We start from the raw sequence: 27,082 nt of genomic DNA, 5'->3' as shown, positions 1-27,082 counted from the left end.
CTCTGCTCCCCACGACTGGAGAGAAGCCTCTGCTCCCCACGACTGGACAGAAGCCTCTGCTCCCCACGACTGGAGAGAAGCCCCTGTGCAGCAGTGAAGATCCAGGGCAGCCAAAAATTAATTAACTTTTTGAAAAAGAACAAAAAAGAAACTTATTACCAAAGGGGAAAGAGGGTGGGGAGGGATAAATCAGGAGTTTTTATTAAAATCTTCACGCGGCTCCATATAAAATAAATAACCAGCAAGGACCCGCTGGTAGCACAGGGAACTATGGTCAGTATCTTGTAATATCCTATACTGGAAAAGGATCTTAAAAAGCATATATATGCATATGTATTTATCTGAATCACTTCACTGTGCCCTAAAACTAACACAACATTGTAAGTAAACTACATTTCAATAAAATTTTTTAAAAAATAAAAGCAGAAAAAGAATGAGGGGGATGAACAGAGCATCTGTCTTCATGAGCCAGACAAATAAATAGAGCTGACTGCTGAGAAGGATGGAGCTTCTTCCCAGGGAACAAAGCAAAATTACCCACTTCCTCCTCGCCCTCACGCCCTCTCCTCAGCGCTGACTGGATGTTTAACACATGGACCCGTCCATCTCTATTGGCCGGGTGGCCCCAGCAATCTATTCTGAAGCAGTGGTACCCCAAACCACTGACCCACCCTCCGTAGAATGAGGAGGACGCTGGACTAAGAACGGTCACCGTGGGAACTTCCCCGCTAGGTCCTCACTGTAACTCGATAGCCTATAGTTTCAGAACTCACCGTTTTCCTTGACTCACCTCCAAGGGAGTTTGATATATTACACAGAGAATTCAAAAGCCCTCAGTCTCAGTGAGTCTGCAGTATCGACAGTTTTAGAACAGATACACCAGACTAGTTTGAATGTACTGAACTGGCTCTTTAACAAGTCACCCACAAGAGAACTGGTGGCAAAGGTGACCTATGAATTGATGGGCACAGAAAGTAACCCTTTTCAGATGAAAAGACTGGAAAAAAACACACAGAGATAAACAGCAACAAAAACAACCTAATTCAGAAGACTGGGGAAAGGAAGAAACCTGATTTTTAAAAAACACATACACAAAAAAAACCCTCCATGTTAAGTTGCTAAGTCTCATTTTCCTCAGTATTTTCACCTTCATACTTCACTCTTTTACTTTTTCATTTTCCTATATGAGAGGTGAAAATACTGAAGCATGAATGAGCCTTTTATCCTCAGAGTGTTTGGCATAAAAAATAACTGCACAAGCTTTTATTTTCTTTAGAGGGGAACAAAACAATATTTTCCATCTCAACCCAGCTAACAGGAACATTTAAAAAGTATTTTGCTGGCAGAAATTACAATCACAGATGCACTGAACCAAACAGCATCACATTGCCTTCCTCATTAATTTAATGAACTGTGACTTCACATAGAGGTTCATATTCAAAAACTAAGTTTCCTAAAAGTAATATTATAGTCTTAACTCATTGAAATTATAATGAGGCAATGTGATCATATATTGAATCGAAGGTCTTATTGCAACAACTGGAAAAATATTCTTCTGTGTATATTGTGTCCCTACTGTAACCCATTTGTTGGCTCTTGGTAAATGAGATAAAACCCACTGAAAATTCTGTTGTTTCCTAGAGGGGTGGGATGGGGAGGGAGGTAGGAGGGAGGTCTATGAGGGAGGGGACATGTGTATACCTGTGGATGATTCATGTTGATGTATGGCAGAAATCATCACAATATTGTAAAGTAATTATCCTTCAATTAAAAATAAAACAAAAAAAATTTTAAATTATGTTGTTTCAGTTGCTGAGTCCAGGCAATGTGTGTATATACATATATGTATAGTAATACACTATATTTCAAATGCCTCTGTACATTTGAAATTTTTCATAATAAAAATTGGAAGAACTTCTGTTGCTTCTTTCAAAATCTCTTTGAGGTGACCCCAGTACTACTATACCTTTTTCTGGCTTTCTCATGTGTAATAACTTAGAGGCAGATGGCTCTGACCTTCTCTGACTCCACTTTGCAGGCTGGCTTCTGTAACTGCATGTCTCTTCTAAAATAAGCTGTCTTTGGACCACTCCCTGTCTCATTGTGGCTCATCACAAAATGTCAAAGCTCTTTGCCCAGCTTTCCCTCCTGTTTCTCAGCATCCAGCTTTCCCTCCTGCTTCTCAGCATCCAGCCCTCCCTCCTGCTTCTCCTTGGTCCCCATCATCCAGGAGCTGGTCTGCTCACCAATGTTCTGTCTTATCATGCATCTCTGCCCCTGGGGCATCGTGCCAGGAAGGTGCTTCCTATGACTGATCTAAGGTCCAGCTATTCCAGTCCAGCCTACGTCTTGCTGCCCCCGCTCATCCCTTGTCTTTAGCACCTGGAGTCCAAACCACATATATCCAGAAAGAGTACCCACTTGCTCCTAGCATGCAAATGGAGCATTTCCATTCTCAATGAAGTTACCACCTCGGTGATTCCCTCTCAGCTACTTAAAAACTAGGAGATGAAAAGAACAAGCATCAACTAAAGAGGTGTTGGAAGGTAAATTATTTACCACTTTCAAAGCAGTGATGTTCTAGAGGAACACAAAAGCAAATTAGCTAAGAGTACGTGACCCTGCCGTGTGTTTGTTCAACACAAACCGATGGAGTACCTATGCAGGTGCTTTTTCTGGGCACTTAAGATACAACGATGAATAATACAGACAAGCCCTCAAAGAGCAGATATTCTGTGGGGAGCAGGGGTGCAAACATAACTAATATATATCTCTTTTATAAGAGTGATAATCCCACTCATAGGGGTTTCCCCAGTGGCTCAGTGGTAAAGAATCCACCTGCAACGCAGGAGACTCAGGTTCAATCTCTGGGTTGGGAAGATCCCCTGGAGGAGGGAATGGCAACCCACTCCAGTGTTCTTGCCTGGGAAATCCCATGGACAGAGGAGCTGGGTGGGCTATAGTCCCTGGGGTTGCAAAAGAGTCAGACTTGACTGAGCAACTAAACGACAATCCCACTTATGAGGGCCCCACCCTCCTGACCTCATCACTTCCCAAGGCCCCCATCTCCTAAAACTATCACAATTGTAGATTAGGGTTTCACCATATAATTTTGGGGGAGACACCAAATACAAAATTCAGAATATAGCAAATAATGCGGTTTCATTGAGACAGTGATATTTGCATAAGGACTTGAAGAAGATGAGGGAGTCGGCCATGAAATACTTAGAGAAACAGCATTCAGGGTAGCCGTGCAGAAGGAACCCAGCAGGGGGTGAGCTTAGCGAGGCTGTATCACCTCTCAAGTGTGGGCACTCAGGCACACAGCAACTCACACCAGAGGACATGATTCCTAACTGGCTTTCTCCTTTCCTTTCCTCCAGACACACCCTACTTCAGCACATGGGGCTTTCCAGCTCTAACACAATCTTCCACATTGCTTAAGGCAAATGTCCAATGCATACTATATTAGGTAGGGGAGCAAATAGATAACTGTGTACTTCTATATCTTTCGACTGTCTGCTACAGCACAGATCTCAAAGAAGACACTCAAAAACACGTCTGTCCATAGAGAACAGGCTTGTGGTTGCCAAGGGGGTGGGGGGAAAGATTGGGAGTTTGGGATGAGCAGATACAACTTATCATATTAATATATAGGATGGATAAACAACAAGGTCCTACTGTATAACACAGGGAAATATATTCAATATTCTGAGATAAACCATAATGAAAATGGATATGAAAAAGGATATATATAACTGAATCACTTTGCTGTACCGCAGAAATTAACACGACATTGTAAATCAACCTTACTTCAATAAAAATTTTTTCAAAATCAAGTCTGTTAACTGATTTATTATTTAATGGCTTTGCATATTATCAACATATGTCTGATGGCTCAGATGGTAAAGAATCTGCCTTCAATGCAGCGGACCCAGATTTAATCCCTGGGTTGGGAAGATCCCCTGGAAAAGGGAATGGCAACCCACTCCATTATTATTGTCTGGAAAATTCCATGGACAGAGGAGCCTGGAAGGCTACAGTCTACGGAGTCTGCAAAGAGCTGGACATGACTGAGTGACTAACATGTTCATACTTCTAATATTATAAAAACTTTTTCTTCTTTTGATTTCATGTTATGTCCTTTGGAAAACTGTAAATAGAACTTAGCACACAGTAAGGGAATAAAAGAAATACCCCACTCCAAATCTCTGATGGAAACCAGTCAAGTTGGTGTGTGGGAGGAAAAAGACAGAAAAGATGGAAGGAGGGAATTGCAAAGTCTTTCTGGGGGAAACCCAGCCTCTGGGAATTCAGTTCCATTTTGCCCTCTGTCCAGGGAAGCCTCAGTAATCAAGGACAACCTGGTTTCAGAGGAAGTCTCTGTAAACTGAAACAAATGAGGCAGACTGAGGAGCTACAATTTATACATTTTTAACTTAAAAACATGAGTTATGAATCATGTTTATCCCCACATGGAAGTCATTATAGAAAGTGGAAGATGGATAAAACTGAAGAAACAAACATTAAAATTTCATCTATCCTGACTCTTAGTCATGTATTATCACCTAGCTATACACACACACTTTAAAAACCACAACAAATAAAATTATCCAACCGGAAAATACCTTGTTGCCTTAATAAGATTGATTTTCATCTTAACAATGACTGAGTAATAGCAATATTTCTAACTAGAAGAAAAAAACATCTCTCTCTTCAGGATCTAGACTTCTTGATACAGATGAAGGCAGGCAGGTTGTTTGTTTCTTTACCTTGCCCTGACACATTTGTTGTCTTCTGCAGAACATAATCAGTTCCGGAACACTACCAGCCATGGGCACAGGAATCCATGCAATCATTTAATCAATTCGTGCATGGCCACATCCATGTGCTGGGACCACAGTGTAGAATAAAATAGGTGTGGTCCCTGCCTTTAGGAAGTGCCCTGTCCTGGAAGGCACAAGACATTAAACAAGAAAATTCACATATAAACATTTACATTACAGTTAGGGTAAGGACTGGGCTTCCCTAGTGGTTCAGATGGTAAGGAATATGCCTGCAATGCAGGAGACTTGCGTTCGATCCCTGCATCAGGAGGCTCTCCTGGAGAAGGAAACGGCAACCCACTTCAGTATTCTTGCTGAAAATTCAAGGACAGAGAAACCTGGACAGTTTAAAGGGTTGCAAAGAGTTGGACACAACTTAGCAACTAACACTTTACACTATGGTAAGTATCAGGAAAGAAGTTTAGAGAGAGCTGGTCTAGCAGTGGGAGTGAAGATGCCAAGGGGTCAGGCTTTCTTAAGGAAATATTGCTTAAGCTGAGGCCTGAGGTAGATTAGGTCTTAGCCAGGACATGAAGGAGGGAGGGAGGGCCCTCACAGAGGGAAGGGACCCAGTGCTTTCAAGGAACTGAAAGATCAGATTGCTACAGATAATTAGAATGGGAAGGGATTGTATTAGTTATGGTTCTCCAAAGAAACAGAACAAGTAAGATGTGTATATATAGAGAGACCTATTATAAGAAAGAGGTTCATGAGTTTCTGGGGGCATGTAAGTCCTAATACCTGAAGGATGACACAGCAAGCTGGAAACCCAGGAGAGCTGAGAGTATAATTCCAATCCCAGGGGGAGTTGATGATGTAGTCTGGTCTCAAGTCCAGTAGACTTAAGATCCAGGAAGAGTCAAAGATTTAGGTTGAGTCTAAAGAGAGGAAAAAAGCAAATGTCCTAGTCCAAAGACTTTTAGGCAGGAGGAAGTCTCCATGCTCAGGGGAAATCAACCTTTTGTTCTATTTGGGCCTTGAACTGATAGGGTGAGGCTCACCACATTACCGAGGATAATGAGTAAAAAAGGAGAGTTAAAAATTAAAATAAGAAGGATCCTTCCACCTTTCAACTCCAGTCTGATAGAAACTGTCTCATTCTTGCTTTTGTAGAGAAGGAATCTTGATCAGTGTGAAGAGAAAGTCATGTGCCCCTAGTGGCCAGGAGGAATATTAGCACAAAAGCAACAAACTTGAATAGGAGTTGGCAAACCACAGCCCACAGGTCAAATATGTCCTGCCCACAGCCTGTATGTGTTTTTGTACAACCCGTGGGCCAAAAATGCCTTTTACATTTTTAAATGGTTTTCTAAAAATCAAAAGAATACTATTTCATGACATATGAAATATATCTGAAATTCGAATTTCAATGTCCATAAATAATCTTGTTGGGTCACCCTTCATTGGGGGTGCTGTCATGCTATGAGACAGAACTGGGTCATTGTGAAAGAGATACGTGATCTGCAAGGCCTAAAATATTTACCATCTGGCCTGTATTCGTCTGAATACTTGTATCTCTCCAAAATTCTTATGTTGAAACCTGACACCCAATGTGATCATATTAGGATGTAAAGCCTTTGGGGGTGAATAGGTCATGAGGGTGGAGCTCTCATGAAGGGGATTAGTGCCCTTATGAAAGAGACCCCAGAGAGCTCCCTCACCCCTCTGCCCCTCTGTTACACTAGGTGAAGTTACAATAGAAGGCACAGACTAGGAAGTGGGCCTTCACCAGACATTGAATCTGCTGATGCCCTGATCTTGAATGTCCTGGTAACCAGAATTGTAAGAAGTAAATTTCTCTTTACAAGTCACCAGTCTGTGGCATTTTTGTTATAGTTCCCTAAACCAAATAAGACATGGCCCTTTACAGAGGAGGTTTGCTAGCCCTCAAGGTTAACGGGAATAGACTGGTCAGAAACTCAAGAAAGGAAGAGTCAGGCAAAACTGTAGAAGGTAGTCCCATCCCACCTTCATCCAGGACTGAGCTTACATCAGAAAAGGGTCTCTCTGTGAGGCTTGTAGTACCTTACAATGCCTTGGTTGTTCAGAGGCCTAGGGAAGGGAAAACGATGAACATACCATGCAGCCTGTCAGCACATTTCATAAAGACTCACATTTGGATTATTATTGCTGTTGTTTGATGATTGTGTGTTTTTATGCTAATTTAAAAAATGTTCCTTGGGCTTTCCTGGTGGCTCAATGGTAAAAAATCTGCCTGCTAATGCAGGAGATGCAGGTTCGAGCCCTGATCCGGGACGATCCCACATGCCACAGAGCAACTAAGCCCCTGCACCACCACTTCTGAGCATGCACTCTAGAGCCCGGGAGCTGCATCTACTGAAGCCTGAATGCCAAGAGCCTGTGCTCCACAAGAGAAGCCATTGCAGTGAGAAGCTCCTGCACAGCTAAAGATGAGCCCCCACTCGTCCCAACTAGAGAAAAGCCCTCGCAGCAATAAAGACCCAACACAGACAAAAATAAATAAAATTTGAGAGAAAAAAAATGTTCATTTAAGCAAAAATCCACCCTGCCTTTTAGAGTCTGACATCCCTCACCAGCCCTGCATTCTGACCATGTTGGGGGTGAGTGACATTTTCCTACAATGCTGGCTCATTATTTTTGCTCCTGGAATTGCAAATCCAAGGATCAAATGGCACAGTCTGAATACAGCACAGAGGGGAGGGAATCCCACCAGAGGTGCCCTGAAACAAAGCAAACAAACAACTTCAAAACCACATCAGGCAATCTGGACCTGTTACAGGACAGATGGAACTCTGAATTGTTTGATTCCATCAGCAGAACAGAGGAAGGAAATGTTTTAAAATGAGATTATGTTATTTTCCCCAGTTCTTATTATGAAACCTTCCTGAAATGAACTTTAAATATCTGCAGCCCCTTTCATGGAGATGAATGGGTTTCAGCCAGCAGGAGCATTGCGGGAAAGTGGCTCCATTATGAAAAATGTGGAGAGGCAGAGGTTGAGCCGAATAGTGGATCCCTGTGGGGTCCTTTGGCTGGGTGAAAAATCAGGCTCTCAAACACAGCTCTCAAAGCTGTGTGTGTTAGGAAGGGCCAGATGTCTTTGAAAAATCTATGTGCCACATATAAACATTAATTAAGGGGTCCTTTTGCAAAAGACATCAATTGTAATGAATAAAAATTCTTCTGAATTCTTTGCCCTCAACAGGAAAATAATTGACAACTAGTTATTGTGTGGAGAAGAAAAAATACACTGGAAGTTATGAAAATTTCCCCCAAATAAAATCATGTGATAGTTCTTTATAATGCTAGGTTTTCTACACAGAATTTTCCAAGGGATGGTGTCTGTATTATCCAGCCCCAAACCTTGTTAAATAAAAATAAAAACTTAAATTAAAAAAAAAATGGTGTTTCGCTAGTGTTCCTTGTCAGTGAATGTCCAGGCAGGGCGACATGGCTTGGCTAGGGATGTTTTCATTTGTCTCCAGTGTGTTGTATACACACATGCGCACGCGCACACGCACACACACCCCCCTCTAAATATTGGGTTCCTCCAGATCCTCTGAGTTACAGAGCGCATATCCAACTGCTGATCTGACATTGCCCCTGAGAAGTCTCAGAACAACTGAAATTTAATTACCTTCCCCGTACTCCTTCTGGATAATTTTCTCCTGGTCTTCACCAGCTCTGTAAATGGCACATCCATCCACGCATCAAGCCAGATTTAGGATTCATCTCAATTCTCCTATTGTCATTACCCAGCCCACAGACCATTCCAAAGAATGACTTGAAGTGTAAATAAGACTGTATCATTGCTCTTTCAAGACCTTCACTGACTTACCATCACTTTTAGAATAAAATTCAAACTCTTCTTCCTTAGCCTGCAAAGCCTGTGTGGTCTGGTCGGGTAATTTTTCGAGCATTTGCTCAATTATTCCTTCCTCGGTCACAATGTTCCAGTCACACTGGTGCTCCAGTCTTTGCATGCCAATCCTTCTCCACTCTGAGCTCTGGGTTCCCTGTGTCTGCACAGCACACCCCCACATACTTCACAGATAGCCACTTTGACAATAGAACATGCTCTCAACTTCCTTTTTCTTTAAATGATCAGGGTTTGGGGCTGAACTGTCACTACTAGAATTCAACATGGCCCCCCAAATGGCACCCTTCTTCTCTATCTAAGCTCTGAGTCATTAAGAAATAAGTCAAACGAGCCAAGCAGATGGAAACCGAAATATTGCCTTTACAACAGATAAAATAGATCTCACAGAATGTGGCTTATGTTATCTGCAAACAAGTGGCTTCTGGACACTATCACCAGGTTCAAATAGACCTGCCCCCACCAGTAACAGGCTTTGCTATGTCAGAGCACACCTCCCCATGTGGGGGTCTTGCCCCTGGAATATTGACATCAGGGAAGGGCAGAGAAGACCTTCATTCTCTGCAGTCTGATTCTCTAAAAAAAGGAGAGGACATATCTGAACCCTGCAAACCCAGTATCTCTTTCCAAACGTAAGGAATTCCTCTTCCTCTAAGCTACATGGCAGAAGTAGACTAGGAGTGTTACACTACCAAAGCTTCCTCTACATGGTAGGAAGCATCAGGAGTTGAGAAGTGCTCTCTATTGTGCCTCTCCGCCCTGTCACCTCCTTTAAATGCCTGCCTTGCTCCCCTCCCCTGGGCTGGGCTCTCTTGCATTTCTGCATTCATCTCCACCATTACCATAATGATCTCCTGTGTGTCTGCAAACTTCCTAAGGGCAGAGACCAGGGAGAATAAAGAAAGGAGGGAAGATATAATGTGGGCTGGTGGGGAATTCTCTTGCAATATCGCACAGGTTGAGGAACGACCCTAACTTGGGAATGGAATGTCAACTAGGATGGGACTATCAACAAAATGAGAGCAGCCCAAGGACCACAGCAGAGCTGGCCTGTGCATAGAAGCCTCTTCTGGAGAGCTCCACCTTATCTCTTCCCAGCCTCAGAGAGACGGATAAACCGAAAGGAACGTTTGTCCTCCTCACACAGGGCTTTGTGTGACTTTTTTTTCCTTTCTTTCTTTTTTTTTTTTTTAATATACTGAAAACAGAAAAATACCCATCGGACAAAGACTGCCGTGACCTCAAGTTTCAATGGTTCAATCCCTGTTGCAATGACTCAAAGGTTAAGTGGTTCAAGCTGTGTCACAATGACTTTGGCTTCCCGGTGACACAATGCGCTCTCACACACTAAACTGATCTGATTTTAAAACCAGTGCAGCTGCAGTTGAAGTCTGTCTCTACCGAGGAGATTTAAGCAGCCCCCATATGTGGAGTATTACACATACACAGGGCTAACTGTTGGCAGGTATGACTGAGAAAGTGGTCTAATCACTAGTTAGTTATAACCAACAACTCTGTGCTTTCTCATCCTAGCATTCACATTTTCTGCAAAGGGTGGTATTTAAGTCTGAACTATTGCAGAGAGCGAGGAAGAATGTGCTTACATGTAGGGCAAGCAGCCCATGGGGAGGACCAACCTACCAGATTGAGGACAGCAAGAAACAGAGTTATTAGTATGTAAGTCACAACCTAGATGGAACAAGCAATATTCCCAGGACAGAGTAAAGCTTAACCTTGCCCTCCGCCCCCTCCCCCATTCCCCACCATGGGACCATGGGGACCAGGGGACAAGTCAGAAAGGCAGCGCTGTTCACGGCTACTGAGAAAACACCAAGACACCTGCAGAGCCTAGTCTGCACATACAGACTCACACATAGATCCGTGCATGTAAATTTGTATAAACAACCCTTAGAGAGCCACATCACCCCGCTATGCTCCAACTTCCAATTATACCACGTCCTTCAGTGGCTTCTTCCTTTCAAAGAGCCCTTGGTGTTTCTGTTAACCTTCAGCTTTACTGAACTGTCCAACTAGGGAGGGTGTAGATGCTTAGTGGGACTCACCTGAGCCCACACGCTATGCTAAGTGAAATAAACCAGTCATAAAAGGACATATTGTGTGATTCTACTTATATGAAGTTCCTGGAAGAATCAGAATCATAGGGACAGAAAGTAGAATGGAGGTTGCCAGGGGCTGGGGAGGCAGTGTTTAATGCGGACAGAATTTTTATTGGGGAAGATCAAAAAGTTCTGGAGACAGACAGTGGTCATGGTTGTACAACAATGTGAATGTTCTTAAGGCCACTTGACTGTAGACTTAAAATGTTTAAAATGGTAAATTTCTCATTGTGTATATTTTTGCTGGATTTTTTTTTTAAAGAAAGGTAAAGTGAATTAATATTCATGGAACACCTAGCATATATCAGTACCACCATAACTGATGTTCATTTAATCCCAAACAAATCCCCCGGGGTTCTGTGCAAGGCAGTCAGCAACCGCATCTGGTCAGGTGTCCAGAGACCACCCTCCATTCTAGACTTCTGGCCTTTCTGGGAGGAGTGCACACGCCATGGTATAAGCCCCTGCCCCCAGGGCAATGGTCAAAAAACTGCCCCAACCTGCCAGCGTTTCCAGAGATGGGGCCCCACTTTTAGCTACCAGCTCTTTGTCCATTGATGAGGAAGAGACCTGGATTCAATCTTCCAGGCCCTGGCTTGCCTCTGTTTCCCAGCCCAAGTATGGCTGCCCTATAGCAAAAGGGGTCCCCCATCCCAGGAATCAGAGTTCTGTGTGACCAGGGTCACATGCATGTCAGAGATGAGGAAAGACGCACAGCTCCATGAGCTGGGTGGTCTGCCTCTTGAGGACCTCCTGGGCCCCAGACAGCCTTGGTGGAACAGGAAAGACTGCTACAATAGAGACTCAGAATCCTTTTCAACACAGCGTCCTGGGGTCAGAGTTGATTTAACAAGCTGAAACAACCCTTGTTATTTGACTGGCCTGGCCTTGGCTTTTGTTCTGACTTTCTCCAAAAGGCGCCCCATCCCGTGCTCAATCCAGCCATTTGAGCTGCTCTCCCCAGACTGCTTCTTGGAGAAGGCGCTGAGCAGATAGAGCTTGACTTCCTAAAAAGGCACAAAGCTGCAAAGCCCCACCTGCCGTCGTCCTGTCTGTACTCTCCAGAGCCAGCTCCCGAGTGTTCATCTTCCCAGGTCCCTGGGCCACGTGAAACAGGGCAACTTTACTACCTCACTCCTTTTATTAACAACACCTCTGCCTCCCATCACCGAGGCCTGAGCCAATTTGTTTCAAAAGCTTCTTTCTCTGTTAGTGGAGTAGCATTGACTTCAAACTCGTGCACGGCCCAGCTCCAATGCGAGTGAAACAGACAGGACAGAAACATTCCCATTGCAGGTGGGAGATGCTGTTCTTTCCCTTGCAGGACTTCCCTCATCACGTCCCACCCCCACCCCCACTCTCAATGCCTTTTACACACACACACACACACGTTTGGAACAAGAAGGAAAAGATTCTGCCCTTTAGATTCCAGGCCTGCTCTTGATCCTTGAGATAAGTGCACCTCATTGGCCAATGGCCTCATCCCAGCACACACAGCCACCTCAGGACAGCTGAACTGCAGGAGGGCTGGGCAGAGAAATAAAGAGGTGGCCCTGCCCTGGCCACTTGCACAAGCAGCTTTCAAACCAGATCAGCAGGCACAGGGTTTTTTGTTCTTTCTGGTACCTGTCTAACCCGTGTTGAACCAGGGCTCTGGCTGCTCCCTCTTGGAAGGAAGAAGAGAAGGCTGCATTTCATTTATGGGAGCCCAGGAGCTGGCTCCCCACACCTTCAAACCACAACTAGCCTGACCAATTACCAGGACTCTGGGAGTCTGGTTCGGGGCAGGGAAGCAGGGGAAGCCTGGTATCAGGTCTGGAGAAGGCCGGGCTTTGTGAGCCCCTACCTCCTGGCGGGACTCACCTATGAGCATTCAGAGGCAGCAGGGACCCATGTTCAAGGTCGACTTCTAAAGATCCAGAGAAGGCCTTTGCACCAGCGCCTAGGATGTGGCAGTGAACAAGAGGTGTTTCATTTGTTTGGAGCCAAGGAAAAGGCAGCTCAACCTGCTCTCCCTCCACCAGCTGCTTTAACAAGCACTGCAAACTATAATTATTAATACATTTTGCCTGTTGGACCAGTTGAGGAAACGGATGGCTTCCCCTGCAGCCAAGGTGTTTGCCAGCCCTGGGGGTTCTGGGGACTATCCCTGAATGTCTTAGTCTGGCTTTCAACATGCTTGACTTGTTCTGTGAGTCATAGTCCAATTTAAATAAAAGTGGCGGAGGAAAAAAAAAATTGCAGAAAAGACAGAACTCCATAGAGGATACAAACCAGTAAGCATGTATGTTACAGGACGCCTTCCTCTAAAAACACCAACCCAGTGCTTGCTTCGGCAGCACATATACTAAAATTGGAACAATACAGAGAAGATTAGCATGGCCCCTGCGCAAGGATGACACGCAAATTCGTGAAGCTTTCCATATTTTTAAGCAAGATGAAAAGACAGCCTTCGGAATGGGAGAAAATAATAGCAAATGAAGCAACTGACAAACAACTAATCTCAAAAATATACAAGCAACTTACGCAGCTCAATTCCAGAAAAATATATGACCCAATCGAAAAATGGGCCAAAGAACTAAATAGACATTTCTCCAAAGAAGACATACGGATGGCTAACAAACACATGAAAAGATGCTCAACATCACTCATTATCAGAGAAATGCAAATCAAAACCACAATGAGGTACCATTTCACACCAGTCAGAATGGCTGCGATCCAAAAGTCTACAAGCAATATATGCTGGAGAGGGTGTGGAGAAAAGGGAACCCTCTTACACTGTTGGTGGGAATGCAAACTAGTACAGCCACGATGGAGAACAGTGTGGAGATTCCTTTAAAAATTGCAAATAGAACTGCCTTATGACCCAGCAATCCCACCTCTGGGCGTACACACAGAGGAAACCAGAATTGAAAGAGACACGTGTACCCCAATGTTCATGGCAGCACTGTTTATAATAGCCAGGACTTGGAAACAACCTAGATGTCCATCAGTAGATGAATGGATAAGAAAGCTGTGGTACATATACACAATGGAGTATTACTCAGCCATTAAAAAGAATACATTTGAATCAGTTCTAATGAGGTGGATGAAACTGGAGCCGATTATACAGAGTGAAGTAAGCCAGAAAGAAAAACACCAATACAGTATACTAACACATATAAATGGAATTTAGAAAGATGGTAATGATAACCCTGTATGCAAGACAGCAAAAGGGACACAAACTTAAAGAACAGAATTTTGGACTCTGTGGGAGAGGGAGAGGGTGGGATGATTTGGGAGAATGACATTGAAACATGTATATATCATGTAAGAAACGAATCGCCAGTCTATGTTTGATACAGGATACAGGATGCTTGGGGCTGGTGCATGGGGATGATCCAGAGAGATGATATGGGGTGGGAGGTGGGAGAGGGGTTCAGGATTGGGAACTCATATACACCCGTGGCGGATTCATGTCAATGTATGGCAAACCCAATACAGTATTGTAAAGTAAAATAAAGTAAAAATAAAAAAATTTTTTAAAAAAGAAAAAGAAAAAATAAAAATATGCTTATAAAAATTAAAAAAAAATAAAAAATAAAAACACCAACCCAGGACTTCCCTGGTGGTCTAGTGGTTAAGAATCCACCCGCCAATGCAGGAGACATGGATTCAATCCCTGGTCTGGGAAGATTCCACACACCACAAGGCAACTAAGCCCGCGTGCCTCGACTGCTGAGCCAACGCAACCCTAGAGCACGTGCTCTGCAGCAAGGAAAGCCACCACAGTGAGAAGCCCACACACCACAACTAGAGAGCAGCTTCTCCTCCTCGGAACTAGAGAAAGCCCACTCACAGCAACAAAGACCCCCCACACAAATCAATACATTAACCAACTAATGGAAAAAATCGCCAACCCGAAATCTCAACTTATGACACTTTGTCTAGAACAGAGGCAGCTATTATCATTACAGAATGTTAATTTTATTTCTCACCCAAAAAATCCACCAGAAGTTTCCTTTTGGTCACCAGTGAATTTTAAGCACTACTAAATTGTCAGAAATCTAATTTACATACAACTGCTTCAGAACCCCTCTATTGTATAAAAAGCAAAATATTCTTGGAATCTGAAGCTAGCGAAGCTCGGAAAACACCAAATGCTTTTGTAATTGTAGATAATAATAAGTGCTCATTTGGCATGAGAAAACATGAAATATAAAACATCAGCTCATCAAAGGACTTCACATGTCTTAAAAAGGAAACAAAACAATGCACTCCAGGAGCCAAGCTCAACAAACCTGACTCAGAGAAGGTGTCCTTAGTCATTAGGCAGATCCACAGAATATGAAGCCCATGGCAGCTGCACTCCGGGTTCCCCCTTGTTTTCAGTGGACAAGGTGGGGTGGCCAGGCCGGGTTCCTCCACAGCCCTCAGGGCTCACCGCAGCTCACCGGTGCATCGACCTTATTTTTCAGGCATCATTAGCTTTGGCAGAGGCCTGGGAAGAAGGACTTAGGGTCCCAGCAGACCTCTGTACCCTGTGTCCCTCTCTCCCACACTTGGTCCAAAGCTAGCCCAGCCCAGAGACAAACTGTAAAGTAGATAAAGGAATCTTCAGCTTCCGCTATCTGCCCACCCAAATGTCCATCTCACTCCTTTCCTTCTTCCTGTAGGCCCCAGTCCAGCCCTATGTACTCCTAAAGCTTAGGCTTTAAGCGAAAATGTGATGGTCTTTCATCAAGATGTCCATAGCTGCTCTTTGGCAGCTGAGCTATTGCCTCTCTGAACAGCATCTGCATTCTTGACAAAACATTAAGTGATGGGTAATTTAACTGTCCACTTGACTGGGCCAAGGGATGCCCAAATAGCTGGTAAAATACTGTTTTGGGGGTGTGCCTAGGAGGATGTTATCAGAAGACATTAGCATTTGTCTAGAGAACGTAAAGATTTCTCTCTCTGATGTGTGTGGCCATCATCCAATCCATGAAGTGCCTGAATAGAACAAAAAGGCATAGGAAAGATGAATTTGCTCTCTCTTCTTGAACTGGGGCGTCCATCTTCTCCTGCCCTCAGACAATAGCACTTCTGGTTCCCAGACCCGGACTGGGACTCACCCCAGTAGAACCCTGGTTCTCAGGCCTTCAGGTTTGGACCAGAACTGCACTACTGGCTTTCCTGGGCCTCCAGCTTACAAATGGCAGACTGTGGGACTTCTCAGCCTCCAACATCACACAAACCAATCCCTCACAATAAATCTCCTTTGTATATCTGTCTGTCTATATATATCCTATTTGGTCTGTTTCTCTGGAGAAGCTGACTGATACAAAGAGGAATATGGTTTAACTTGAATTTCAGATGTCAGAAGGAGGAGCTATGGGACAAGGCAAGGGGTAGGGAGCAATGCCACAGAGGATCTCTGGAGTCACACAGAGGAAGTCTCACCAACATGAGCCACACACAGGACCAGGCCAGGTGTAATGGGGTAGACCAGTTGTTCAGCAGAAACCACCTTTGATCAGCTAATTAACTAGAGGACCCACAATCTAGCAGTGCTCCATGCCGGGGGGTGGAAACTCTGGCTCCCAGGAAAGGAGATCTTCCCTATAAAAGGGCTTCACACACAGGGTTGAGGGAAATAGAAATGGTATTGGCAGAGTCAGACTGGTCCCAGGTATGTCCCCAGGAGGAATACAGGTATTCTGGGCTTGTGCCATTGAAGCACACAGGAGGGATGGCTCATCAGTGACCTCATTACTGCCGTCGCCCAGAGAACCAGTCACACCGGCTCGCTGCTCACAGCCTGCTGATGCTGGGCTCAGATGCCAGGTCTAGGAAGAGCCTCAGTGAAACCCAGTTCCTAGGTAGAGAAGCTCCCTTTACAGCCACATCAAGGGCCTAGAACTATTTCTTCTTGGGAAAGAGCAAGACTTCCTGTGCTTGTTGAGAAATACGTGACCCGTGAGTCTCACTGGGTGTGAAGTGTCTCCCCCATATACTCCTCCAGCTCTGCCCACAAAGTGATGGGTAGAGCTGTGAGCCCCACAAGCCAGCACTGAATATGGAGCTGGTCCACCTAAGGCGAGGGGCCAGACTTTCATCCTGAGGCAGCCTTGGCTTCCAGCTGCCTGGGACTCAAAGGCCCGGGTGGGGTGAGGGGGGTTTGTTGCAGCAAGGCAGAAGGGCAGCCAAGGGCAGTCAGTGGCCAACACGGCCTGCTAGGTTAGAGGCAATCTGGGGAACCACCTGGATCTATTCTGGCCGGAAACATGGCTTCCAGTCTACTTCTATTCCTTTGATGAGGTTTTTTCACAGACTGGTTTCTTAGTCCATCATCTGTATGGATGTTTATTTCTTCCAGCCTTTGCTTCTTTGATTATTTTTGCACATTTGATGTTCCAGGCTTCCGTTTCTCTCTCCTAGAGTGTGGCTGAATGTCCATTCAGAGACATAACTTCAGTTCTTATCAAATCATTTTTATGTTCCCCCTTCTGAGCTACAGTTCTGACAAGGGTTTTGCGTTCATAGCCACTTTTCTGTACCCAGTCATTTGGCAAGGATGGGAACAGGGGTGTTTCTGAGAGTTTTGAGCAGACTTTGCTGGCAATGCTGCATCTGGCCTTTTCTCCTGAGATCCTGTGTAATGCCCTAGATTTCGCACCACCTCATTGAGGGTATTTCTAACTACTGCATGGATCCCTTGGGTCTTTGGGTCATTCCCCCCAATTTTGTGGGGTTCTGGAAAGGGGCTGAGACCCTGAGCCTGAGGAGAGGGCCCTAGGTAAGAGCTTCTATCCCCAAGCAGTTTCCTTATGGACATTCATTGGCCGCTTCATTCACTAGAGAATGTTCCTGATTTTACTGATTAAACTTCCTTTTTACATTTTGCTTTTGTAAGACAGAGTGTTAAAAAGCAGAGACATCACTTTGCCCACAAAGGTCCATATAATCAAAACTATGGTTTTTCCAGTACTCATGTATGGATGTGAGAGTTGCACCATAAAGAAGGTTAAGCACCAAATAATCGATGCTTTAGAACTGTGGTGCTGGAGAAGACTCTTAAGAATCCCGTAGATAGCAAGGAAATCAAACCAGTCAATCCTAAAGGAAACCAACCCTGAGTATTCATTGGAAGGACTGATGGTGAAGCTGAAGCTGCAATACTTTGGCCACTTGATGCAAAGAGCTGACTCATTGGAAAAAACCCTGATGCTGGGGAAAATTGAAGGCAGGAGGAGAAGGGGGCAACAGAGGATGAGATGGTTGGATGGCATCACCAACCCAATGGACATGAGTTTGATAAAACTCTGGGAGATGGTGATGAACAGGAAACCCTGGCATGCTGGAGTCCATAGGGTTGCATGTCCAAAGAGCTGGACACAGCTGAGCAACTGAATAACAACAGTTTCCTTATCAACACTTGTCAAGCTGCTTCAGTCACTAGAGAATGTTCCTAATTTTACTGATTAACCATCCTTTTTACATTTTGCTTTTGTAGGGCTTTGGTGGGGATGCAGGTGGAATGAGGTGCATGTTTCTTCTTTCAGCGACCACTTTTCAAAGGTTACAGTGTGGGATCGTACCCTTTTCCCCATTTGACAGTGGGATTTGAGGCTGGACACAACCATCCTCTTCTGATCCCATTAAGCTTTGGGGAGTGAGAGAGTTGTGGTCTGACTTCATTTATTCTTGGGAAATGCAGATCCATGAAATTAGCAATCAGCATTCCACCCAGCAGGGTGTGGGCAGCCGAGAACAGAACAGGCACCCAGGCTGTGGGGTCGCCACCTCCTAGCTCTGGGACAGTGACATCCTCACAATACCTCTGTCAGCCCTTAGTCCCCCACCCAGCGACCGATGTCCTCATGGCCTCAGCCAGAGCCAGAAACACAGGGACCTGTTTTCAACTGAGCTGACGTCAGAGAAAAAGGAAACCTTTCATTTCTGTTAGGAGCCTCCACCCTCACAGTTAATCTTCTACTCCACCCGTACAGACGGCTCCTGTGGCCGGCACCTTGGTGGGACCTTGTCAAGGACCCACTTCTCTGATCCCTCCATCTAGTCCTTCTCCAGGCGCACAGGAGTTCATCTATCCCCCCAAGGGAGCATCTTTCCCCAAGGCGGTAACTAGCAATTCTGGCTCTTGAGGCTTGGAATGTGAAAAGTGCTCTGAGGTCAATGGATGGCAAAGGAAGAGTGACTCCTACATAGACAAAGTTCCCTCCCTGAACCCCGATGCCCACCAAGGCTGACACAGGGACGGAGTCACCTGGCCACCCCAGCATGAAGCTGCCCTCAGGTGCGGATGGGAGAGGCAAGGAACGTGGTAGGGCATTTCCTTAAGAGTTACCAGCTTAGGACTTTACAGTCTTCTAAAACCATTATTTCAGGACTTGCCTGGTGGTCCAGTGGTGAAGACTCCTCCTTCCACTGGTCAGGGAACTAAGATCCCACTTGTGGGGCTTCCCAGGTGGCACTAGTGATAAACAACCCACCTGCCACTTTCAGAGACGCAAGAGACGCGGGTTCGATCCCTGGGTTGGGAAGATCCCCTGGAGGAGAAAATGGCAACCCACACCAGTATCTTTGTCTGGGAAATCCCATGGACAGAGGAACTGGTGGGCTACAGTCCTCGGGGTTGCAGAGAGTTGGACATGACTGGGTGACGAAGCACACACTGTCATGTGGCAAAAACAAACGAAAAGCCATTCTTTTAAAAACCTGCACCCTATGCAATTTGCCATCCAGTGTTAGCCCAGCCTCTCCGCCCTCACTCGGGCTTCACATTGTCCCAGGCAGGCTCCTGGTTGACTCCAAGCCCTCGGGTGGGGCTCCAGCCTCTCCTGACACCTCCTACCCCCATGGGGCGTGATCACCTATGTCCTTAATTTACATGATTTCCTTCACATAGTGTATGAAGTGGGCCTGGACACAGAGCAAACCAAGGAAGAATTTGCTGAATGGAGACAGAAGAGCCACATACCTAGAGCTGGGTGCAGCTCCTGGCCAGCAGGAGGAATCTGGCTGCAAGCAGAGCCACTATTTGGCAAACCCACCCCTACGCCTGCCAGAGTTGCTGGGAATTCCTCACCTGACTCCCGGCCACAGATGCTCCTGTAACAAGCAGTGGTTCCCCCACCTGGCAGTGCCAGGGAGCCATCTGGTCTGGTATTTGGCTCAGAGGGAGCACAGGGTGGGGGAGGGGCAGGGCACTCACAGTAGTCCAGCGCTCTGTGTCTACTTTAACTAATAGTAACTGTCTTCTTTCAAACATCTGAATGCCGGCACTGTGATAGCATTTGTTTGAGACGTAATCGCAGAAACAGAGACGTGAGGAATCTCCATGTTCAAAGGCAGTGCCCGGAGCAGACCTACCCAGGCAGGCCCAGTCCTGTGTGACCAGTAAAAACTGCGCCAATCGGTGTGCACACATGGTCACATCCCTTTTATTTTTTACCATTAATACTCAGACCCTGTATAACTCTCAGGAGTTTCATTTACCTCCTTCAGGGATCTCCCCCTCTTCACCCCAAGAGACCCACACCACTGAGCAGAGAAAAGCATTAAGTCTAAAATGTCTTTGCTGCTGGAGGCCATCCAGTGCTGCTGCTGGAAACTGTTTCTCCTTGATCCCACCAGCCATAGCTGTCCACCCCTGGCCAGAGCTGAGCACAGGAGGGTTGGGCCCTTAGAGGTGGGGTCAGCCACTTCCCTGGGACTAAATCCAGCCTGGAGGACCCCAAATGTGAGTTCTCCTCGTGCTGCCATAGCAAATGACCACCATCTGGGTGGCTTCAAACAACAGAAATCATTCTCTCCCAGTTTCAGAGGCAGTGGTCAGACAGGGAGCTCTGGACCCCATGGGCCAACCCACCTCCTCCTGCTGTGCGAGTCACCTCAAACTGCAAAGAAATGAGCTAAATCTGGTTTTGCCATCTGAGGCCGGTAGAGGATTATAATAGTAACCAATATCCACTCTATCCTCTTTACACACCAGGTAAGCTACCTTTTGAAAACACTGCACCCTTCAATACAGGCAGGGGCCCTCTGAGATGGGCAAGGAAGCTCCTCAATGCAGAGGTAAATGAACTCACCCTCAGAGAGGCCCAGGGATATGGTCAAGGTCAACCAGCCAGTAAGCAGCAGAGCTGGGCCCCAAAGTCCCAAGCTCAAGTCACACCATATACCTGTCAGTCAGAGAGGACAGTGACTATCAAAGTGGGCCTGGCAGCCTCCAGATGTGACAAGAGTCTGACTGGAAAACTCAAGAGGGCGTGCAGTGACATGTAAGTGGGGCCTGGCCCTGCAGTGCGGACTCAGGAAAAGCTAGATACAAGAGAAAGTCATTTCTTTGCAGTTTGAGGTGATCGGCACAACGCCTTTATAAGCCCTCAGTAAGCAAGGTGCTGGCTTTGTTGTCTGAAATCTAGGAGCGTTTTATGGGGAGAGGGGACACATCATACTTACCCCAGGTGGGGGCTGTGAAAACACAAAGTCCTGATCTCCACCCGGGACCCATCAAGTCAGAATCTTTGAGAGTGTCACTGGCACTGTATGCTGACATTTAAGACTTACTCTGCTGCTGTTCATCAGCAGAAGGATGGATAAAGAAGACGTGGTTCACATATACAATGGAATATCACTCAACCATAGAAAGAAACGAAATTGTGCCATTTGAACAGACATAGATGGACCTAGAGATCGTCACGCATAGTGAAGCACATCAGAAAGAGAAAAACAAATATTGTATATTAATGCACATATGTGGAATCTAGAAAATGGTACAGATAAACCTATTTGCAAAGCAGAAATAGAGACCCAGATGTAGAGAACAAACGTATGGACACCAAGAGGGGAAAGGCAGGGTGGTGTGACTTGGGAGATTGGGGTTGACATACATACTGTGCATGAAACGGATAACTAATGAGAACCTACCGTGTAGCACAGGGAACTCTACTCAGTGCTCTTTGCTGACCTAAATGGGAAGGAAGTCCAAGAAAGAGGGGATATATGTATACTTATCGCTGATTCACTTTGCTATATAGCAGAAAGTAATATAGCATTGTAAAGCAACTCTATCCCAATGAATTTTGTTTTAAGACTTATTGGCTCTTATGGGTTAAACTGCACCTCCCCAAGATTCATATGTCAGAGTTGCAGTTCCCAGAACCTCAGAATGGGACCTTACTTAGAGATAAGGTTTTCAAAGAGGTAATCAGGTCAACACAAGGGCCTTGGGGTGGGCCCTAATCCCGCATGACCGGTGTCCTTATAAGAGGAAATGGGGACACAGAAACCTGCACAGGTGGGAGATGATGTGAAAAGACACAGGAAGAAGGAGAGAGCCTGAAAGAGACCCGCCCTCACTGCCCCTCACTGCCAGCCCCTTGACCTCAGGTTGGCAGCCTCCAGAACTGCGAGATCATAAACGCCTACTGTTTAAGCCACAAAGTGAACAAAGACACCAGCCCCACCTTTGCAGGACATTTATCTTCCATGGGCCTGGGGGCAGGACCCGGAATGTTCCCAGTCACAGGTCAAAGATAGGACTAGGCTTCCATTTCCCTCCGAGCAGGGAGAAAACCTTTCACACCAAGTTCTTCCAGCAAAGTAATCTGAAAGCAGCAGAAAAGCCAGGGTCTGTTTTCTGGGACAGGGAGGAATAGATGGAACAAAGCGTCTGACCCTGAGGAACTGAAAAAAGTGAGAGGGAGAGAGATTAAAAGTGGAAAAACAGAGAAACAGGGATCCTGGGAAATCATGGGTTTCCGTCCTTATTTGTAGGCTGGTGCTGCCGGATGTCTTCTTTTCTGACCTGCAGGAGTTTGAAAAACAGAACTGGTTGGCATTCTGAGTGCACCTGTTACTTTGCCAAATAAATGCTCCTCTGAAAGTCTCCTGCTGGGTTCTCTGGGATTCCCGCTCCAGGGTCTCCTGGAATGGAGGTGAGATGGCAGGAAGAGATGCCAGTCCCTCCTGGGCAGCCCTCTGGCCTGTCCAGTGTACAGCAGAGCCCTTTGTTCCCAGTAGAGCCCCTTAGGCGTCATGTCCCTGAAAATCCTGCCTTTGAAAGGAGAATGCATGCAGGGTGAAGACCTCCCCCTCCAGGTTGCCCTCCTGACTCACAGCAAGGCCCCGCATCCCCCAAGGGCACTTGGGAAAGAGCAGCTCTTTGATAAATGATAACTGTGTGGTGACAGGGGGCCCCAGTGAGTACAGAACGTCCTGCCTCAGGCCTAAGGATGGTCAACATGCTGCATTTTTCTATCTCAGCCTCGGCAGTAAGGAACTATTTCACTCAGCCTTAAGTGTTAATTGCTCAGTCACTTCCGACTCTTTGCGACCCCATAGACTGTAGCCCACCAGTCTCCTCTGTCTGTGGAATTCTCTGGACAAGAATACTAGAGTGGGTGGCTATTCCGTTCTCCAGGGGATCTTCCCTATCCAGGGATCGAACCCGAGTCTTGTGCATTGCAGGCAGATTCTTTACTGTCTGAGCCAACAGGGAGGCACTCCTAGCCTCCGAGCTTTTTAACATGAGCTCTGTTTAATGTGAGCTTGACTGCCCCTCTCTCTCCGCCCTGAGAGACTGAGACCCAGTCCCATGAACTTGTAGCATGCTGCAGCTGGAAAGGATCTTCAGAATCATACTGTCTGCCCCTGGCTTTCTGGGTAAGAAAGACAAGGCTCAAAGAAGTTATGGCACTGTCTCCCCAACAACTTCTGAGAGGTGGCAACCGCAGACAGAGTCTCAGAACCCCTGCCAGGGATCTTTCTGTAAAATCAAAGCCAGGTAAATGCTGATCACACACCACACGGCAGGGTGGGAGGGCTGTAGAGAAGGAGTTCTCTGATCAGAAACCAGATCTGTTTCCAAAACACGGCATGGATGCCCAGCCCTTTCCTACTCAAGACATTTGCATAAACTGGCCTCGCGCCTGAGAGTGTTTGCACCCAGACCTCTTCCTCCAGGTCCACAGCCTCTTCTTCTTCAGAGCTTATCTTGAGCCTCATCTCCCCAGAAAAGGCATTCCAGGATTCCCCAGGCTGATCAGGACATAGTGATAGGTTCTCACAGCAGCGGGCTTTTCTCCTGTGTGGTGCTTACTGATGGTCACAACTGCATTCTCAGTGGAGAAGTTATTTCCTATCTGTCTGCTGCTGGCAAGTAAAGTTCATACCAAACTTCTCATCCCCATGTTTCCAGCACCTCCTACAACATCACCCAGACTGGGTGGTCGAGAGGTAGGTGCTGACTTGACAGCTGATTTAGCAAATGAAGGACTCAGAAGTTCTGCAATAAACCTGCCCGTGTAACTTTGCTTTTGCTTTGCATTTCCCAGACCAACTTGAGTCAAGAACCCTCCTCTTGAGAAATGGCCCCTGAGGAAGCAGGCCATCCAGAAAACAAGAGGAAAGAACAGTGCCTGCTGCTCTACACAGACTGCCCTGAGCGTACAAGGTTCTGACGCCTCCTGTACCCCATCCCAGGGAGAACAGAACGTGACTTCTTTATTAGAGATGAAAACAAGTTTGACTCACAGTGGTGTCAACTACAAATTGGCATTTACCATCTATCTCTGTAAGGATTAAATCATGTGCTGACCTTCAACACCCCCTGAATGGAGTTCAGGGTGGTGAGCAGAAATGAGTCACTATGTGCTTAGGGAAAAACTGCCAGGACAGGTCTTCAAAGAGTTAGATATTTTCAGGAGCCACTTTTTTGAGCCCAGTTCCTCTGTCTCTCCGTATCTAGAAAAGCACTAAAATCCTTCATGGTGATGACTGTTTCTCATAACTTGCAAAAGCGCCACAAAACTAGTAGAAACCTTCCGGACAAATATGTGCCTGATTGCATGTATTGCCTTTTCACCAAAATCACTTCTATACTGTCCTTTCCCCCCTGCCTCTCTGGAGCACTCTCAGAGCTATCTGAGGTGATGTCTTCTGGGCCACTGTCCTCATTTTGCCACAGATAAAACTTTCACGTTGTGCAGTTTCTTTTGCCATCAGAAAAAAATAAATAACTTGCCATCATCCCCAACTCTTCATTCTTAAGTCAGACCTTCAGAATCCAGGGCTTTTGAAAACCAGAAGCACCACCATTTGCCACCATTGCTGCAGTAGTGAGAGTGTCTCTCGATCTACAGATTTTCCAAAGAAGCTGAAGTTGCTTCAGAAGCAAGTGAAATCAGCATCCACTGTGAATTCTAGTCCAGGGAAGGGCCTGACTTTCCATTAGGGTTGAGGGACTTCACAGGAGGGGAGCCAGGCAGAGGAATAGGCCCGCTGACCTCAGCCGTCTCGCTCTCCCCTACCTGGAAGACAGGGGGCAGTAGAGCTCAGAGATCAGTTTATCAGTTTGCACAGAAACATCTGTCCCAAAGAAAGGCAACGCCAGAGAATGCTCAAACTACTGCACAATTGCACTCATCACACATGCTAGTAAAGTAATGCTCAAAACTCTTCAAGCCAGGCTTCAACAGTACGTGATCCGTGAACTTCTCGATGTTCAAGCTGGTTTTAGAAAAGACAGAGGAACCAGAAATCAAATTGCCAACATCTGATGGATCATTGAAAAAGCAAAAGAGTTCAGAAAAACATCTATTTCTGCTTTATTGACTATGCCAAAGCCTTTGACTGTGTGGATCACAATACACTGTGGAAAATTCTGAAAGAGACGGGAATAGCAGACCACCTGACCTGCCTCTTGAGAAATCTGTATGCAGGTCAGGAAGCAACAGTTAGAACTGGACATGGAACAACAGACTGGTTCCAAAGAGGAAAAGGAGTACATCAAGGCTGTATATTGTCACCGCTTATTTAACTTCTATGCAGAGTACATCATGAGAAATGCTGGGCTGGATGAAGCCCAAGCTGGAATCAAGATTGCCAGATATTGGAGAAATATCAGTAACCTCAGATATGCAGATGACACCACCCTTATGGCAGAAAGTGAAGAAGAACTAAAAAGCCTCTTGATAAAAGTGAAAGAGGAGAGTGAAAAAGTCAGTTTAAAGCTCAACATTCAGAAAACTAAGATCATGGCATCCGGTCCTATCACTTCATGGCAAATAGATGGGAAAACAGTGGGAACAGTGTCAGACTTTATTTTGGGGGGCTCCAAAATCACTGCTGATGGTGACTGCAGCCATGAAATTAAAAGACGCTTACTCCTTCGAAGAAAAGTTATAACCAACCTAGACAGCATATTAAAAAGCAGAAATATTACTTTGCCAACAAAGGTCTGTCTAGTCAAGGCTATGGCTCTTCCAGTGGTCATGTATGGATGTGAGAGTTGGACTATAAAGAAAGTTGAGTGCCAAAGAATGGATGCTTTTGAACTGTGGTGTTGGAGAAGACTCTTGAGAATCCCTTGGACAGCAAGGAGATCCAACCACTCCATCCTAAAGGAGAACAGTCTGGAATATTCATTGGAAGGACTGATGCTGAAGCTGAAACTCCAATATTTTGGCCACCTGATGGGAAGAACTGACTCATTGGAAAAGACTCTGATGCTGGGAAAGATTGAAGGCAGGAGGAGAAGAGGACAACAGAGGATGAGATGGTTGGATAGCACCACCGACTCAATGGACATGAGTTTGGGTAAATTCCGGGAGTTGGTGATGGACAGGGAGGCCTGGCGTGCTGCAGTCCATGGGGTCACAAAGAGTAGGACACGACTGGGCGACTGAACTGAACTGAACTGACAGAAGCATCCTCATCATCCAAGCAGTAGAAATATCAACTTAGGTTTTCTTTCCTGATGAAAAGGCCTCTGAGAAAAACCACAGAATACTTGCTATATTTGTGTGAGAAACAGCTGCTATTTTGGGGCATCCACAGACACCCAGCGGCTCCAGCTTTCCCCTTGGCAGCCCTTGCTGGGAAGCCTGCTGTGGTGTCGCTGTCTATGTTTCCAGAACTCGAAGTACAGAGAGCCAGACGAAGCACTGCTCTTGTGTGACATCTCAGGGAGCCCACGAGACGTCTGCATGAAGCCTTGGCCAGGAGTGGGTTTGTTTGGCCTCCTACCCCTCTGAGTGTACAAACACTAGTGGGAGGAAGGCCTGGGTGGCCTGGCAATACAGACGAGAGGCTGCCCGTGCATGCACAGACACATCCACACACGCACCGAGAAGGATCTGTAAAACTGCAATCACGCAGGAAGCCTCGGAAAGTTTCACTAAGAGGATCCTCTCTGGGAGCTTGCAGTGGACCCAAGGTTCAGACACTCTGCACTGGCTTGGCCAGATGTGAGCAGCTGGGGATGGAGGCCCAGCTGGCACTGGGAACAAGAG

The 27,082-nt window shown here is 45.9% G+C and overlaps 1 non-coding gene across 1 annotated transcript; it reads left to right on the top strand.

Moving 5' to 3' along the window:
* Positions 1 to 13,125: 13,125 nt before the first annotated feature.
* LOC120869624 lies at positions 13,126 to 13,232 on the top strand. Its single transcript, XR_005722592.1, has one exon. It is a non-coding gene; the product is annotated as a U6 spliceosomal RNA (small nuclear RNA).
* Positions 13,233 to 27,082: the final 13,850 nt, after the last annotated feature.

The sequence above is a fragment of the Oryx dammah genome, unplaced genomic scaffold (assembly GCF_014754425.2).
Source record: "Oryx dammah isolate SB20612 unplaced genomic scaffold, SCBI_Odam_1.1 HiC_scaffold_10, whole genome shotgun sequence".
Taxonomy (NCBI): domain Eukaryota; kingdom Metazoa; phylum Chordata; class Mammalia; order Artiodactyla; family Bovidae; genus Oryx; species Oryx dammah.
The sequence above is the reverse complement of the archived record's forward strand: the minus strand, read 5'-3'. Positions and strand labels throughout refer to the sequence as shown.